Source organism: Phyllobates terribilis, unplaced genomic scaffold (assembly GCF_046119375.1).
Source record: "Phyllobates terribilis strain yellow unplaced genomic scaffold, ASM4611937v1 Scaffold_13__5_contigs__length_258822181, whole genome shotgun sequence".
Classification (NCBI taxonomy): Eukaryota; Metazoa; Chordata; class Amphibia; order Anura; family Dendrobatidae; genus Phyllobates; species Phyllobates terribilis.
Window position 1 is genome coordinate 90,546,888 of NW_027362773.1, and position 18,465 is coordinate 90,565,352.

The 18,465-nt window shown below is 55.2% G+C and overlaps 1 pseudogene; it reads left to right on the forward strand.

The window, feature by feature from the left end:
• Positions 1-514: 514 nt before the first annotated feature.
• The window catches only part of LOC141174471 (vacuolar protein sorting-associated protein 37A-like), a 54,496-nt pseudogene continuing 36,545 nt past the window's right edge, over positions 515-18,465 (forward strand).

Here is an 18,465-nt window from a genome sequence, read left to right on the forward strand (position 1 = left end):
AGAACCAAAATATCTAACTGAAGGCCCACCATACATATTAGACTAATGTTGACCTATCCCACCGATATTGACAGATTGAGAAAGCAAGCAAATTGACAGATTCAGCTGAAACTCAAATGTGTATGGGGGCCCAGACAACTGGTTGTTGGGGAAGTTAAAGGGGTATTCCTATTGCCAAGATCCTATCCCAATATGTAGTAGGTGTAATAATAATATTAGCAAATACCTCCAATTAGAAATGTAGTATAGTCCTTCTGATTAGCAATGTTGCTTACCCCATGTGCAAGGCATTGCAGTAGCTTAGGCATCCATGGTTACGACCACACATAGTTACGCTTAATGGTCGTAACAATGAATACCTAAGCTACTGCAATGCCCTGCACATGGGGTAAGTGACATAGCTAATCAGAAGAACTATCCTACATTTATAATTGTAGGTATTTGCTAATATTATTACACCTACTACATATTGGGATAGGATTTTGGAGATGAGAATACCTCTAAAGTGTCCGACATGTCCGATTTTGAACTATTGATGCTTCTGTTTCCCTTATCACCAAAGATGTAGGACTGCGGTTCTCTTATAGAGAACACAGAGACACTCGGCTGAAGTACTCTTGTGTATGGGACAACGCTTTACTGTTGGAATTGCTGTGGCATATGAGAGGAGACTGACTATGAGCATCACTATCACGGTGAAAATATTTAGGATTTTTAAAGTCCTAATTTTAGGAGGTCCAAGTCCTAAAAAAATATTATTAACCAGGAACAATGTATTATTTAGAAAAAGACTCATCCATCGCCTGATTGGATTGTTTATAGTCATCTCATCTGCCCATGTAAACAGGACGTGCTGCCGACAATAAGCCACCATCTTGGTACACTTTGTATCGGCCCTTTTGAAAAGGCTTTATATGAGCACCGGTGGACTTGTTAGTGGGGCTGTGGCCTGACGCTGATGATTGGCCACACTATCTATCAGTATTCGGTCAGTATTTTTTCTCAGGAGTGGGAGCCAAAACCAGGTGAGGAACAATCAGAGAAACGGTCTAATAGAAACAAGTCACCAATTCTGCATTTATCACCCACTCCTGGTTTTGGCTCCCACTCCTGAGAAAAAATACTGACCGAATACTGATAGTGGGGCCGTGGCCTCAGTCCACAAGTCCACAGTGCATGACCGTGCTCATTCATGTGTATTTGTACATGTGAGATCTGAAATGAACGTGAACGACTGTGACCTGTTTGGTGAGATAAAGGTTACTGACGCACTTGATCTAAACTTAGTCCCGCAGTCCGGCTTCACCCATTTTTTTCCTACAGATCATATTACCTGAACTTATCATGTGTCTTCCCAGGCTGTAAACAGAGAGGAGGCAGTACATTGTAAAGACGAGGCCTACAGCGTCCAAAGCCCAAACCCGAGAAACCAACAACTAATCTGTCCGGTGTACAAATACATTCCACCCCTCTGTTATCCTGATCAGACAAGGAGCTCACATGGCTCATTACAGGACGGGACGGAAGTTCTCTTAAAGTGATCTACACCTCCGACATTAAATGTGACGATACGTTTCTAATGTCTAGACGGAGTGAGCCGTCTTTCTTTTTGACGAAGAAGAAGCCTGCTCCCGCCGGGGAGTTAGATTTCCGGATAAATCCCCGGGCCAGATTCTCCTCAATATATTCAGACATGGACTGGGTCTCAGCAGCGGACAAAGGGTAAATACGCCCACGGGGAGGAGTAGCGCCGGGTATCAGGTCGATTGGGCAATCGTATGGTCTATGAGGGGGTAATGTCTCTGCTTCTCTTTTATTAAAGACATCCGCATAAGACCAATAGGGAACCTGTAGGCCGGGTAGATTGGCTGGGGTAGGAGAAGGACGGGCAGGAAGAACGGGAACTAAACAAGTCTTATGGCAGTCCTCTCCCCAGCGAAGGACTTCTCCGGTCTGCCAATCAAGCACGGGTGCATGTTTCTGGAGCCAAGGTAGGCCTTGCAAGAGGGCGTGAGAGAGTCCAGGCAGAACATGGAAGAAGAAGCTCTCAGAGTGCAGCATTCCCACCTGCAGAGTTATGGATTCGGTGATGAGTTGAATGGGATGCGGTAAGAGACCCACATCCACGGAGGCGACAGATAAGGGTACAGCCAGGGGTTTGGTGGGAATGTGGTATTTCTCTACCAGGGATAGAGAAATGAGATTTCCGGCAGCTCCAGAGTCAAGTTGAGCTAGTTCACAGAAACTGTTCTCCCCGCAGATGATAGAGACCGACAGCATCAGAGATGGAGAGGGTTTACTCTTGTCTAGGACGACCTCTCTGAGTGATCCTAGACACAGGCGTTTCCTGACCTCTCGGGCAGGAACGGATCCGATGCTCCTTACTGCCACAGTAGAAGCAGCTCCCCTCGGCACGGCGTAATTCTTGACGGGTTTTGACCATCTTGGTCTGGTCGACCTGCATAGGCTCGGGTGAGTGCGCCTGAGTAACGGAGGAACGGAGGAAGTGACGGGTTTCTGAAAGGTAGGGGCAAGGCGTGGAAACCTCCTCTCACGGGTGACCTCTTTGGTGCGCTCCTGGAACCGGATGTCAATCCGGGTGGCGAGTGTTATTAAGTCGTCGAGAGTGGTAGGAATGTCCCGACCGGCGAGTTCATCTTTAATACGGCCGGACAGACCCTCCCAGAAGACGGACACCAGGGCGTCGTTATCCCAGGCAAGCTCCGAAGCAAGGGTACGGAACCGTATGGCATATTGGCCCACGGTGAGACTTCCTTGACGGAGGCGTAGCAGAGATGAGGCGGATGAGGTCTTCCGTCCTGGTTCGTCGTAGACTTTCCGGAAAGCCGTGAGAAAGGCTAGCAGGTTGGACACCAGGGAATCTCCTCTCTCCCATAGAGGATTTAGCCAAGCTAGCGCCTCCCCCGTGAGATGGGACATGATGAAGACTACTTTGGCTCGGTCGGTGGAAAACTGGTGTGCCAAAAGTTCGCAGTGCAGAGTGCACTGGTTAGTGAAGCCCCGTGCCTGACCGGGATCTCCGCCAAAACGAGGCGGGGCGGAGAGACGGGGACCGGGAAGGGATGCTATGGTATTGATGGGCAGCGGCGGTGCCGGGGTAGTAAGTGTGCGAGTGGAAGCAGCTCCCGATGAGACAGTCAGTGTGTCCAGGCGAGAGTTAACACTACGCAGGTGACTCAGGATGGACTCCTGTTGGGACCTCTGACGGGAAAGTGACTCGCCCCCTGGGCCGTGGGGCACTCGGATCCGGGCAATAGGGGGAACGATGGGAGTAGTAGTGGCAACCCGGTTCCATGGCTCAGGGTGGTCAGGCCAGTGGTAGTCCGTTATGTGTTATTGATAATGTCCGACTACGCCACCCGTGGATTGCGGTTATTAGGAACCGCCGCTGCATGCAGACCGCTGGGGCTGATGAGGTGTGCAGCTAGGGTAGTGTGACTCCCCATGGGAAGAGTGCGGCCCCAGGGCAGTATAGTGGATGGTGGGAGTGATGGTAGTGAGAGTCCCAGTGATGATAGTGCTGGAGGAGCAAGGAGCACACAGACAACAGGTTGCAGTCCAGGGTCTTTACTGAAACAGGCAAACTGACCCATAAACAGTCCCAGCTAGGAGGGGACCTGGATGTCTGAGAGCAACGGGGAAATTGGCCCTGGTCAGGGTGAGGGTGTAGGCCTACCGTGCTTTCTGCGCTCCTTCTGGCTATCCCCTCCTTATAGAGTAACAGCCTACGTTTCCGAGCTTTCCGTGCTTTCTCGCCTGTATGGCCTGCGACGTGGGTTCCTTTCTGCTCCCAGCCTTGTACGGCTTCACTGGTCCCTTCGGTTGTAGCAGGGCCTCCAGACTTCTTAGGCCAAGGAATGTATAGTCCCTTGCGGACTGGTTCTCTGCTGGGGGATGTGGAATCCTTCCAGCCTCAGACACCAAAGTCTGGTAAAGCTAAGTCTTTCTCTGCCAAGACAGGCTCTCTTCGCCTCTTGTCTCTGGCTGGTGGCTCTCTCCTACTGCCACACTTCCTCTTAGGTGCAATCAACTTTCTGTCCCTGCTCCACTCTGGGACACGTCTCAAAGCTGAGACAGGCAATCCAGTTCTCTCTAACCCTGTCCCCAGTACCAGCTTTTATAGGGGCAGCCAGCTCCCCCTACTGGCCTGAGACAGGAGGCATTGCATGCTAAAGTTCCCCTGACTAGAGAACCTCCCCCTTGCTCTCAGACACAGCTTTAATTACACTTGTGGCATCCAGGCCTGGGTGACACATTCCCCCCTAGTGAAATTTAGTACTCTGGGACTAAACAGTAACCAAAGATAATATACATAACAATAAAACATTAACAGACAGACGACGCACAAATTGAGTTCTTTAGGTCACAGTGTGGCCTGTGACCGGGTGTCCATATCACCAAAACAACGGGGAGCCTTAACCAGGTGGGGGTCTGTCCTACCCCAAGTCCTTCACAGTCTTAGTTCATTCCTGGGTTAGGCTCAGAATGCAGTCCATACAAGGTCCCGGTTATAAAAGTCCATAACCTGTGAATCCTTACGGTAACTGCAAGAAACTGAAACACACTATCAATAAACATGCAGGTAACTTTGGCAAACAATTCAACATTTGGCAACAAGGTTATTTACAATTTAGTACACTCTATATTCTCCAGCGAGCGGGTATCTGTCCCTTTGTGCTCCTGGTTGACCTCCTTAACCCACTGTCTGGTGGTGGACTGACTTGGCTTTCCCCACTAGCGTTAGGGGTACAGCTACCAGCTGGGTGTACAGGTAGGGCAGGCAGCTGTCTGCGGGTCCTTTGGCTTACCGCAGGCATGGCAGGCTCATTGTCAGCAGAGGGTTGACTCTCCTGGGCTGCTGGAACAGGCTCTTCTGCCTCTGGAACCGCTTGCTCCTCTTCACCTTCCGGCTCTGGTGTTGGTTGTTGCTGTGCCGGTTGCAGGAAATGCAGGACGGGTACCACTATAGCATCATTTATGCGAGTCCAGGACTGAGGGAACTCTCCGAGAACGGTGCTGATCATTTCTTCCTTGTCCTCTGCAGGTTCAAGGTCACTCTGATCCTCTTCTGCACTACGGAGTTGCTCGAGGCACCTTTTGAGGTGGTCTCTGGAGACGACACTAGTGGTTTCTCCTCCGTCCTTGGTGATTACGCACACCTTTGGGTTGTCGTGGTCAGACTGCAGTACGGTGTAGGGTTCCCTTTCCCACTGGTCGTCCAACTTATGTAGCCTTCTTTTTCGCTTTAGGACTTGCTCACCAGGTTCTAGGGGACTAGCAGGGGCGTGTTGATTGAAGAGTCTTTCTTGCTTCTTTCTCACCTGGGCCAGGCTCTTCTCCACACTCTCCTGTACCTTCTTGTACTGCAGTTGCCTTTCCGTATCCCAGTCCACATCCGGGGAGGTGTCCTCAGGTATTAGGACTCCCATCTCCAGGTCTACGGGCAGCTTACCCGGTCTGGCTCGCATCAGGTAAGCCGGGGTGCAGTTTGTAGCGTTCACCGGGATATTGTTGTACATGTCTACCAGGTCCGGCAGTTTTTCTGGCCACAGGCTGCGTTCCTCCAGGGGCAACGTCTTCAGGAGATCAATGACTATATTGTTCATCTTCTCACACATCCCATTGGTTTGGGGGTGGTAAGGCGTTGTACGAATCTTCTTACAGCCATAGAAGTTGCAGAACTCCTGGAAGATTTCAGCTTCGAACGCTGGACCCTGGTCTGTCAGGACCTGTTCCGGATACCCGTGTGGACGGCAGAAGTATTGCTGGAAGGCTCTGGCCGCTGTTTGGGCTGTCAAGTCCTTTACCGGGACCACCACTAGAAAACGGGAATAGTGGTCCACGATTGTCAGGGCATAGATGTATCCCGACCGGCTTGGAGCCAATTTGACGTGGTCCAGAGCTACCAGCTCAAGAGGCTGCGTGGTGATGATGGGCCTCAAGGGTGTCTTCTGGCTGGTACGGTCCTTCCTCCTTAGGTGACAAGGGCCACAGTCTCTGCACCATTTTTCCACAGCTCCTCTCATGCCGACCCAAAAGAACCTTCCTCTTAGTAGGAACTCCAGTTTCTTCCAACCGAAGTGTCCCGCTCTGTCATGGTAAGCTCCCAGGACCATAGCTGCATCTCGCCTTGGGACCACGACTTGCCAGGTCAGCTCGTGCGTCCGGTGGTTGACAATCCTTCTGCACAACTTGCCTTCGTAGAGGAACAGCTTGCTCTTCTCCTTCCATAGCTGCTTGGCTTCCTCTGGGGCATCTGGATCTAGGCGGGCGTCTTCCCGGGTCAGCAGATCTTTCACCAGGCGGACTGCAGGGTCACTATCTTGGGTCTCGGCCCAGCTGTGGTGAGGTAGGGGATTCATCATCACAGTTGTTAGATCCTCCTCCTTCACGCGGTGAGAGTGTTGAGCGGCTCCATACCGGTGAAACGCGGGGAGTTCTACCTCCTCCAGCTCTTCTGGGTCTTCGTCACCTTCAGGTAAGTGAGGCATTCTTGATAGGGCGTCCGCGTTGGCGTTGGTTTTGCCTGCCCGGTACTTGATCACGAAGTTATAGTTGGAGAGACGGGCCATCCACCGCTGTTCCAGGGCACCCAGTCTTGCATTGTCCAGGTGAGTCAACGGGTTGTTGTCCGTGTACACGGTGAACTTTGCGGAGGCCAGGTAATGCTTGAAGCGTTCTGTCACGGCCCACACCACCGCCAAGAATTCTAGCTTGAAGGAGCTGTAATTCTCCGGGTTCCTCTTGGTGGGCCTCAGCTTCCGGCTGGCGTATGTGATCACCCGTTCTCTGCCCTGTTGGTTTTGGGACAGTACGGCTCCCAGTCCCACATTACTGGCATCTGTGTGGAGAATGAAAGGCTGGCCATAATCAGGGTAGGCCAGGATCTCATCCCCAGTGAGGGCCAACTTTAGCTGGCGGAAGGACTCCTCTTCCGGTTTATCCCACTTGAAGGGTGGCTTTTGACTCCTGGACTTAGACTGTCCGATCAGGAGGTCTTGCATAGGAGCTGCCATCTTAGTGAACCCGGGGATGAATCTTCGGTAGTAGCCTACCAACCCGAGAAACTGTCTCACCTCTTTGATGTTCGAGGGGCTTGGCCAGCTCTTGATTGCCGTGACTTTGTCAGGGTCGGGGGCCACTCCTTCCGCGCTTACCACGTGCCCTAGGTACTGGACCTTTGGTTTCAGCAGGTGACACTTCGATGGTTTCACCTTCAGGCCATAGCCTGCCAGGGCTTCGAACACCTCGGCCAGGTGCTTTAGGTGGTCCTCGTAGGTCTTCGAATAGACGATCACGTCGTCCAGGTAAAGGAGGACCGTCTCGAAGTTTCGGTGCCCTAGACAGCATTCCATCAGCCGCTGGAAGGTCCCTGGTGCGTTGCAGAGCCCGAAAGGCATACAGTTGAATTCGCTCAGTCCCATCGGGGTGGTGAAGGCGGTCTTCTCCTTGTCAGCCTCTGCCACAGGAACCTGCCAGTACCCGCTAGTAAGGTCCAAAGTAGAAAAGAAGTTAGCAGATTTTAGTGCGGCTAAAGACTCTTCTATTCTAGGCAGCGGATATGAGTCTTTGTGGGTAATACGGTTGATTTGTTTATAGTCCACGCACATTCTCATGGTGCCGTCTTTCTTTTTCACCAGAACCAAGGGGGCTGCCCAGGGGCTACAGCTATCTCTAATGACCCCAGCTTCTTTCATTTCCCGCAGCATACCCTTGGCGTTCTGATAATGTGCAGCGGGTACAGGTCGGTGCCTCTCTTTTATTGGTGGGTGGCTCCCTGTGGGGATGTGGTGTTTTATCCCTTTTACTCTGCCGAAGTCTAGCGGGTGCTTACTAAAGACTCTCTCGTACTCCTGTACCACCCGGTAGACTCCTTGTTTTTGGTGCAGGGGAGTGGAGTCAGCACCCACGTGGAGTTTCTGGCACCAGTCCTCCTTTTGTTTCTGGGAGCCATTACCCTCCGCCTGAGGAGATGGAGGCAAGGGTTCCACAGCCCTGATAGCTTGGTGTTCGACAACAAACAGTTTGGCGAGTGTAGCGTACCTGGGTAAGTGTACCTCCCTCTCCCCAATGTTGAGGATGCGGACGGGCACCCTCCCATGACGGACACTAACCACCCCCCGGGCTGTCAAAATGGTGGGCCTGCTGTCTGAGTACACGGGTTCTACCATGGCTTGGTAGTCTCTACCTCTCAACCCGATTGCAGTCCGACACCAGATCATCATTTCACTTTTGGGAGGCATGGAAATGGGGAATGGATCACTGAGTCTTACGCTACCGATCTCACCACCAGACAGTTCTACCTGCTGCCGTCTCATCAGGGCTTTTATCTCCTTGTTGAGGACTCTCTTTTGGCTGGAACTAGCATTCACCGCCACCTGTTGTAGAATTACAATTACTTCTGAAAGACAATTTTCAATGATGTTAGTACCCACAGTTATTTTAGGGTGACTTTCATGACGGTCAATGTCCACAATAATCACTCCCTGTGCCGGCAGTTCAACTTTACCAATTTTAATTGTCATCTCCTTGAACCCCATCTGCGGCACGGGTAAGCCATTACTGGCGATGATGCTCAAGTTACTGTCTGGATACCGTGTGATATCAGCATCAGTCCAATACTGCTTAAAAAGTACATAAGGGATTGTGGTTACTTGCGACCCAGTATCCAGCAAGGCGCTCATGGGGATACCGTCCAGCACCACGGGTAAAACCGGGCGCCCCCCAACGTACTTATCACGCCAATTATAAGGGCCTGGTGATCTTATGCCTGGGGGTCGGCCCTCTGCCCCAGGTTGGACCCGTTTAAATTACAGTACCTGGAAATGTGTCCGGGCTGGTTGCATCGACGGCAAATGGGCTGTCCATCCTCTGCGTAGCGGTCTGTGGGCCTCCCTCGGAACGACGGGATCCTCCTCTGTCGACGCCACGGGACATCCTCCGGACTTGAAGCCAGCTCGATGGGTCTTGATGGGTCCACTTGCAACGCCTGGACGGTCCTGGTCAACGCCGCGACGCTCCTGGTTAGCTCCTGGACTTGGTGGTGCAGGCCTTTCGACGGGGCTTGGTTCAGGGCCTGTGCATCAGCCTCCACGGAGTCCATAGAGGAGGGCGCCGCCTCCTTGGTGGTAGGTGATAGCAGGGCGCCGGGGGTTTATAGCGCCACTGGTTGCAGATTCACGGAGCACCCTTATGGCCCTGTCCTTAAATTGGGCAAAGGTCAGGTCGGGGTTCTGGAAGAACATGAGGCGCAGCTGGGCCCTGTGGGCGCTGGACAGCAGACCCTCTATGAATTGTTCTGTTAGCAGCTTATCGGTTTCCTGCACACTGCCAGGGTCAGTTTGTTGAATAGCCCTCAAGGCTTCCTGCAGATTTAGGGCATAGTCTCTGATGCTGTCCTGTGCCCGCTGCTTACATCCATAGAACCTCAATTTAATTTCAGCGGAGGTACGTGTATCAAAGGTACCCCGCAGCCGGGCCAGAATACCCTTCACAGTCCCTTTCTCCTCAATGGGCCATGATTTTACCTCCCTTTGGGCTGCGCCAGTTAACTGCCCTGTCAATATGCTGACCTTCTGTTTCTCTGTCAGGGGGTAAACTTGGAACAAACTATACAGTCTTTCCTTGAAGTCAGTTAGGGCATGGGGCTCCCCTGAGTATTTGGGCAGCCAGGCCGCTCCAGGGATGTAGGGCAAGGAAAAGGGCATCACCGCTGCTGCAGCTGCGTTGGTGGTAGTGGGCGCCTCTGTGTCCGACATCTTCCTCCCCCCTAGTTAAGCGTGGCCTACCTTCCGACGATCCTCTTCTGTAGGCCGCGGCTCCGCTGCTGCTCTGGACGAGGACCTGGCGTCGCACTCCGATGACGTCAGCGTCGCTCTCTCTCCCTTCCAGGACCTTGCGCAGCGTCGGTGCGTGGGGCGGAGCTTCGGATCTCGCGCGGTTTTGACGTCCACGCCCCTCTTCTTCCCGCGCGGCGTCCTGAAGATGGCGTCCGATGGCGGGAAGCAGCTGCGGATGGCGGGAAGACGGCAGAAGACGGCGGGAAACGGTCCAAGATGGCGTCTGATGGCGGGAATCGGCTCCGGATGGCGGGAAACGACTCCGGACGGCGGGAAACTTCGCCACAGATAAGTTTACAACAGTCTTTTTCAGGCACGCAGTACCCGGTGGTTGCGGGCACGAAATCCTGCCGACTACGCCAAAGCTGACTCGCCCCCTGGGCCGTGGGGCACTCGGATCCGGGCAATAGGGGGAACGATGGGAGTAGTAGTGGCAACCCGGTTCCGTGGCTCAGGGTGGTCAGGCCATTGGTAGTCCGTTATGTGTTATTGATAATGTCCGACTACGCCACCCGTGGATTGCGGTTATTAGGAACCGCCGCTGCATGCAGACCGCTGGGGCTGATGAGGTGTGCAGCTAGGGTAGTGTGACTCCCCACGGGAAGAGTGCGGCCCCAGGGCAGTATAGTGGATGGTGGGAGTGATGGTAGTGAGAGTCCCAGTGATGATAGTGCTGGAGGAGCAAGGAGCACACAGACAACAGGTTGCAGTCCAGGGTCTTTACTGAAACAGGCAAACTGACCCATAAACAGTCCCAGCTAGGAGGGGACCTGGATGTCTGAGCGCAATGGGGAAATTGGCCCTGGTCAGGGTGAGGGTGTAGGCCTACCGTGCTTTCTGCGCTCCTTCTGGCTATCCCCTCCTTATAGAGTAACAGCCCACGTTTCCGAGCTTTCCGTGCTTTCTCGCCTGTATGGCCTGCGACGTGGGTTCCTTTCTGCTCCCAGCCTTGTACGGCTTCACTGGTCCCTTCGGTTGTGGCAGGGCCTCCAGACTTCTTAGGCCAAGGAATGTATAGTCCCTTGCGGACTGGTTCTCTGCTGGGGGATGTGGAATCTTTCTGTAGCACCCCGAGGACTCGGCTGCTACAGGGGTATTGCACCTCAAACCAGAGGTGTGGTATTCCACTCCCGGGTAAGGATGGAGTGTGGAACGGAGCTCAGTTAGCTGCATGCACTACACTCACCCCATTTCCGGGGGACAGATCAACGGTACTCCCACCAGATAGATGTGCAGGTACGACAGCTTCTGTCCCTGGCTGGAGTGGGGGGGGGGAGGAACATCCCAGTGGTGTAGGAGCAGATAGGGGAGGGACTCTGGGCATAGGTAGGAGCCCATTGGGTGCTGGTCACCTGGGCTCGGGTGTCAGAGGGAGTATATAAGGTGGGCACCATCTTAAGACAGGGTTCTGTTCAGAGAGGAGCTCAGCCAGAGAGGGCTGACAGGGAGCTGTGGCTCAGTCTGGGCCCAGCTCCAGAGCCAGGCCTGGAGTGGAGGCCTGAAGGAGAGAGAGAAGGACGAGGAAGAAAGAACAGAAACACCAGGAGAGGCCCAGAGACCCAGAGACCCCGAGGACTCGGCTGCTACAGGGGTATTGCACCTCAAACCAGAGGTGTGGTATTCCACTCCCGGGTAAGGATGGAGTGTGGAACGGAGCTCAGTTAGCTGCATGCACTACACTCACCCCATTTCCGGGGGACAGATCAACGGTACTGCCACCAGATAGATGTGCAGGTACGACAGCTTCTGTCCCTGGCTGGAGTGGGGGGTGGGAGGAACATCCCAGTGGTGTAGGAGCAGATAGGGGAGGGACTCTGGGCATAGGTAGGAGCCCATTGGGTGCTGGTCACCTGGGCTCGGGTGTCAGAGGGAGTATATAAGGTGGGCACCATCTTAAGACAGGGTTCTGTTCAGAGAGGAGCTCAGCCAGAGAGGGCTGACAGGGAGCTGTGGCTCAGTCTGGGCCCAGCTCCAGAGCCAGGCCTGGAGTGGAGGCCTGAAGGAGAGAGAGAAGGACGAGGAAGAAAGAACAGAAACACCAGGAGAGGCCCAGAGACGCAAGTAAAGAGGGAACCCTAAGATCCCACGAAATAACGGGTGAAGGGTTGGCAGAACAGGGTGCCGGAGCCCAAACTGGTGGAGGCCAATTATCCTTAGCCAGGAACCAGAGGTCGTGGACAAGTTTTGGCGCGACCCCTCGCCATATCTACCAGGAAGGCATACCATATAGGGTCAGGGAAACCGGGAAAGGTTTCACCACCAGAAGGCCCGAGGGAGCTGGACAAAGGTGGATCCCTGGTGGGGACGGCCAGTAGGAAGGAAGAGAGGGGAGCTCAGGACCACGCTCTGGAACTGCCTGGGAGTTGGCCGAGTCCCGCACCTGGTGGACGCAGCACGGCTCGGGTGGTCCTAACTGTGCACAAGGGACCTGATAAAGAACTGTGAGTAAAGCTGTGAAAACTGCAATTGCACGTCTCAGTGATTCCTTGTCGCACCGGCACCATCAGTGCTGGGACATCCACACCATCTCTCCCAACATCTTCCACATCCGCTGCCCTGAGGCCATACTTCTCCCGTTGGGGGTTATATTATCTACGCTGCACAACCGTACCACCGGCCTCAGCGGTCTGCCCTGCAGCGGCGGCTTCATAGCCGCATTCAACGGGTGGCGTAGTCGGACACTAATACCATCATACCAATAACGCCACTTAGTTTGACACCCTGGGCACGGACCGGGTCACCGCCACGAGGACTACTACCCCTATCAGATCCGGCTCCGGGTATCCCCCGCGTGCGCAACGCCACACAACATGGCCCAGGGGGCGCGTCAACGTTGGCGTAGTTGGCAGGATCTCGTGCCCGCAACCACCGGGTACTGCGTGCCTGAAGAAAAGTTCACATTTACCTCAAAAAGGAGTCTCCCGCCAATTCCAGAGGATTCCCGCCATCGGACGCCGTCCGGAGTCGTTTCCCGCCGTTTGTCCGCCATCTGCAGCTTTTACCCGCCATCCGCGGAGTTTCCCGCCATTAGGGGACGATTCCCGCCATCTTGGACGGTTTCCCACCCTGGCAGAGCGGACGCCATTGTGGGCGTGCCAGAGGGTGGCAAGAGACCACCTCCCATCGTGGGCATGGTCCCAGAGTGGCGCCAAGGGAAGAGACCGCCCCCACCAGCCGAGACTACGACAATGGAGATGTTCATCAGAGTGGGGGGGCTGCCCCTGAAACTGACTGTCACTAAGTTGCCCCGGGACCACTCCCAATGGGGGCGGATAGGGAACAAAATTGAGAGGATGGGTGCGGCCTGGAGGAGTCTGGACAGATCGCACCCGGGAATGGAGGAAGCGCCCAGCAATGCCAGCACCTCGGACCGGAGCCTGCTGCAGGCCGTAACGCCAGACAGCCTAGTGAAGATCTTGGCACAGCTCCCCAAAGACCCGGAGCGTGCACAGGCTGCGCTGGAGGACTTGGACCGGAGGATGGCCCGGGCACAGCAGGATGCACTGGCCGAGTGGAGAAGGGAGATGGCCCGGCAAGCTGTAACCCTCCAGCAGGAGGCGCCGCCCGCAACGTGGAGCATGTCTGCCCCTGAGGATGGTGCAGGAGGGACGAAGGCCGGAGACGACGCCGCGGAGGGAGCCGCTAGGATGGAAGCAGGTAATGGGGACGTCACTACCCCGAGCCCAGTAGCCGTAAGCCTGCCCCAGCTCCCCGTCGCAGAGCCCGAAGTCCTACTCACCACGCCCGTTGCCGCACCGCCACCGCTCCCAACTAGGCCTCAAGCGGCAGGAGCCGCGGTCACGCCCCCTTCCGCGCCACGCCCCTTGACCCTGAGCGCGGCGAAACAGGAAGTGCCACCGGCCTGGTCGCAAGGCCTGGTGAACCAGGGCGCCGCAGCCCCTACAGCGCCCTCTACCTCCAAAGTGCCCCCGGCCTGGTCGCAAGGCCTGGTGAACCCGGGCACCGCTGCCCCTCCAGCGCCCTCTTCCTCAACGGTGCCGTCCTTTGACCCAAATAGAATTCCCCCGGCCTGGTCGCAAGGCCGAGTACCCCCGGGCGCTGCCGCCCTTACAGCGCCCTCTACCTCCACAGTGCCACTCCTGGGCGCAGATCTCTTTGCGCAGCATACTTGCCCGGACGGGCTGCCCTTCGTGTGGCCACCGGAGTACGTCAACCCCCGACTCCGGAAGGAACGGCCCCTGTGTGAGCCCCTGATCCCGGCTCCGGCACCCGCCAAAATTGTTCCGCTCCTGCTAGAGGACGCCCAATTTGCATGGGATCCGACCGGTGAGGACCTCATGGGGTTCACCAAGGAGACCCGGGTGGACGCAGCCCGGCGTGAGGAGTGCTGCCGTCAACAGCTGGAGGTCTTTGGGAGAGAACGGCGAGAGAGGCGGATCCGCGAGGAACAGCTGCAGGTCCGAAGCGCGGAACAGAAGCGAAGGGCCCGACGAAACCCCCGTGCGGCCCACGGTCCCCGCGCCACCGGGACCGTAATAAAATTCCAGCTAGAGAATGGCTGGGGCTTTATCCGGGACCACCGAACCCCCGGCGACGTCTTTGTTACCCGCAGGGATGTCGAGAGCCACCTTCCAGAAGGACACCGAGGACGTGACCTCTACTCAGGTGACGAGGTCACCTTCACCCGGCATCAGTGTGCCAAAGGACCGTACGCCCTTCACGTACACCGGCTAACCGAGGAGGAGTTGCAGTACGAGGAAAGCCAAGAGGACCCGGACGGGTCTGAAGACTACCCTCAGGAGGAGACAAGGAGAGGACACCGCTACTGAAGGGAAGTAGCATAAACAAAGAACTGTATATAGTTACCCGTCAGGGTACCAGAACTGTTACAAGAACTGTTATGAGAACTGCTGCTAATTGAAGTTTGGTCCCCGTTGGGACTAGTGTGGAGTTATTAAAGGGACTGTTACCTGTGTGCCCTAATCCCTAACCAGGCTGAGGACTGTGAGCAGCCATTCCCCTATTCCCACTGGCCGAGGACTGAGAGCGGCCATACCCTGTAAATAGTTGCGCTTCTTAAGGCGCCCCCTACTGGTTTTATAGAAGAACTGCTTTTCTACTTTGGAACTAGTGACTGTTGCACTTTACCTGGTCACAAGTTGCACGGTGGCCAGAGATCAAGAACGTGTTGGTCAAGAATGTTTTATATGAAAAAGTTTTATATGATGCTAAAAGAGTTAATGGTATTTTATAAGTGTGTGAAGAAAGTCTGATAATGTTTCCGTAATGTTTTATACCTGTAACGTTAAAAGAGAAAAGTACCTCCCATAAAGGGATGATTGAAAGTTAATATGTCTTACATGCGAGTGTACACTTTAAAATTTTTGTATGTTTTAATTTGCTTTTGCTCTTTTCCAGCCCGAGGACGTGCTGTGATTTACCAGGGGGGAATGTAGCACCCCGAGGACTCGGCTGCTACAGGGGTATTGCACCTCAAACCAGAGGTGTGGTATTCCACTCCCGGGTAAGGATGGAGTGTGGAACGGAGCTCAGTTAGCTGCATGCACTACACTCACCCCATTTCCGGGGGACAGATCAACGGTACTCCCACCAGATAGATGTGCAGGTACGACAGCTTCTGTCCCTGGCTGGAGTGGGGGGGGGAGGAACATCCCAGTGGTGTAGGAGCAGATAGGGGAGGGACTCTGGGCATAGGTAGGAGCCCATTGGGTGCTGGTCACCTGGGCTCGGGTGTCAGAGGGAGTATATAAGGTGGGCACCATCTTAAGACAGGGTTCTGTTCAGAGAGGAGCTCAGCCAGAGAGGGCTGACAGGGAGCTGTGGCTCAGTCTGGGCCCAGCTCCAGAGCCAGGCCTGGAGTGGAGGCCTGAAGGAGAGAGAGAAGGACGAGGAAGAAAGAACAGAAACACCAGGAGAGGCCCAGAGACGCAAGTAAAGAGGGAACCCTAAGATCCCACGAAATAACGGGTGAAGGGTTGGCAGAACAGGGTGCCGGAGCCCAAACTGGTGGAGGCCAATTATCCTTAGCCAGGAACCAGAGGTCGTGGACAAGTTTTGGCGCGACCCCTCGCCATATCTACCAGGAAGGCATACCATATAGGGTCAGGGAAACCGGGAAAGGTTTCACCACCAGAAGGCCCGAGGGAGCTGGACAAAGGTGGATCCCTGGTGGGGACGGCCAGTAGGAAGGAAGAGAGGGGAGCTCAGGACCACGCTCTGGAACTGCCTGGGAGTTGGCCGAGTCCCGCACCTGGTGGACGCAGCACGGCTCGGGTGGTCCTAACTGTGCACAAGGGACCTGATAAAGAACTGTGAGTAAAGCTGTGAAAACTGCAATTGCACGTCTCAGTGATTCCTTGTCGCACCGGCACCATCAGTGCTGGGACATCCACACCATCTCTCCCAACATCTTCCACATCCGCTGCCCTGAGGCCATACCTCTCCGGTTGGGGGTTATACTATCTACGCTGCACAACCGTACCACCGGCCTCAGCGGTCTGCCCTGCAGCGGTGGCTTCATAGCCGCATTCAACGGGTGGCGTAGTCGGACACTAATACCATCATACCAATAACGCCACTTAGTTTGACACCCTGGGCACGGACCGGGTCACCGCCACGAGGACTACTACCCCTATCAGATCCGGCTCCGGGTATCCCCCGCGTGCGCAACGCCACACAACATGGCCCAGGGGGCGCGTCACTTCCAGCCTCAGACACCAAAGTCTGGTAAAGCTAAGTCTTTCTCTGCCAAGACAGGATCTCTTCGCCTCTTGTCTCTGGCTGGTGGCTCTCTCCTACTGCCACACTTCCTCTTAGGTGCAATCAACTTTCTGTCCCTGCTCCACTCTGGGACACGTCTCAAAGCTGAGACAGGCAATCCAGTTCTCTCTAACCCTGTCCCCAGTACCAGCTTTTATAGGGGCAGCCTGCTCCCCCTACTGGCCTGAGACAGGAGGCATTGCATGCTAAAGTTCCCCTGACTAGAGAACCTCCCCCTTGCTCTCAGACACAGCTTTAATTACACTTGTGGCATCCAGGCCTGGGTGACACAAAAGTTCATGACATAGGTCCGAGAGCGAGGGAGCTTGGGTGCCACGGGTTCCATGGCCCGAGAAAACTGTAACGGGTGTGGGAGGTGGAACCTCTGAGCTACTATACAAAGGGCAGTCCTTGTAAGGAAGCGGGTGGCTCCCAGGGAAGGCGGGTAGGTAGACACTGCAAGTGACAAGGACAGTCTCAGGGTAGAAGGGCAGGGCGGTCACATCAAGTGACGGGGACAGTCTCTTGACAGGCGGGTGGTCATGGCAAGTGACGGGGACAGTCTCTTGACAGGCGGGTGGTCGCGGCAAGTGACAACAGGGTAAGAGTCTCTAGGCAGGCAGGGGGTCACGGCAAGTGACGGCAGAGCCTCCAGGTAGGCTAGCAGGCAGGTAGCAGGTGAGCGCTCCCAGGTGAGCGAGTAAGAGTCTCTGGACAGGCAGGTGGTCACAGCAAGTGACGGCTAAGCCTCCAGGTAGGCTAGCAGGCAGGTAGCAGGTGAGCGCTCCCAGGTGAGCGAGTAAGAGTCTCTGGACAGGCAGGTGGTCACAGCAAGTGACGGCTAAGCCTCCAGGTAGGCTAGCAGGCAGGTAGCAGGTGAGCGCTCCCAGGTGAGCGAGTAAGAGTCTCTGGACAGGCAGGTGGTCACAGCAAGTGACTGCTAAGCCTCCAGGTAGGCTAGCAGGCAGGTAGCAGGAGAGCGCTCCCAGGTGAGCGGGTGAGAGTCTCTGGACAGGCAGGTGGTCACAGCAAGTGACGGCTAAGCCTCCAGGTAGGCTAGCAGGCGGGTAGCAGGTGAGCGCTCCCAGGTGAGCGGGTAAGAGTCTCTGGACAGGCAGGCAGGTATCTGGCAGGTAGTTCCTGGTCCGCAGGCGGACTGATCCATAGACAGACTGGCAGGTGCTGGTAGGCAGACTGTCGGACCACAGGATTGCAAGCAGGTAGACAGAGATCAGGCAAATATCAGGCAGGTATCAGGCAACGGGATCTGAGGGCTGAAGCAGAGTTGAAAGGCTTTGCAACAACAGAGCTCGGGCACCTCCATTTTGGAGGAGGTGCCTTATATATGGTGAGGTCCTCCGGCCATTGGCCGGGGACTCCTTAGGACGGCGCGCGCGGCCCCTTTAAGAGAGAGGGAGCGCGCGCGCCCTAAGCACGTTGACCGGGAAGCAGCGTGCGCTGCCAGCAGAGCGGGAGGAAGACGCCGGGCACGGAGTGGAGAGGTGAGGGGAACGGCGTCCCTGCCTAGCAGGAGGCAGGGACGCCGAAGCTACAGTCGTCACGTGATTGTAGCAGCCGTCACGTCATTGTGGCAGCCGTCATGTGATTGTGGCAGCCGTCACGTGATTGTGGCAGCCGCCACGTGCTGGTATAACACGCTGCAATTAGAAATGGGAATCGGCACAGGAGTCACAATATAAAGTCAGTGCTGGTAGTAACACAAGAATCCAACAAGCCGAGCGTCCACACGTCGTCCAACAGCCCAACATGGATGATGAGAAGCTGCGGGAGGGCACATAATCCGCGATATTCAGGCAGAGAACACAAACCGCAATGTGCTGCCACCGACATCTTCATTAGCTCA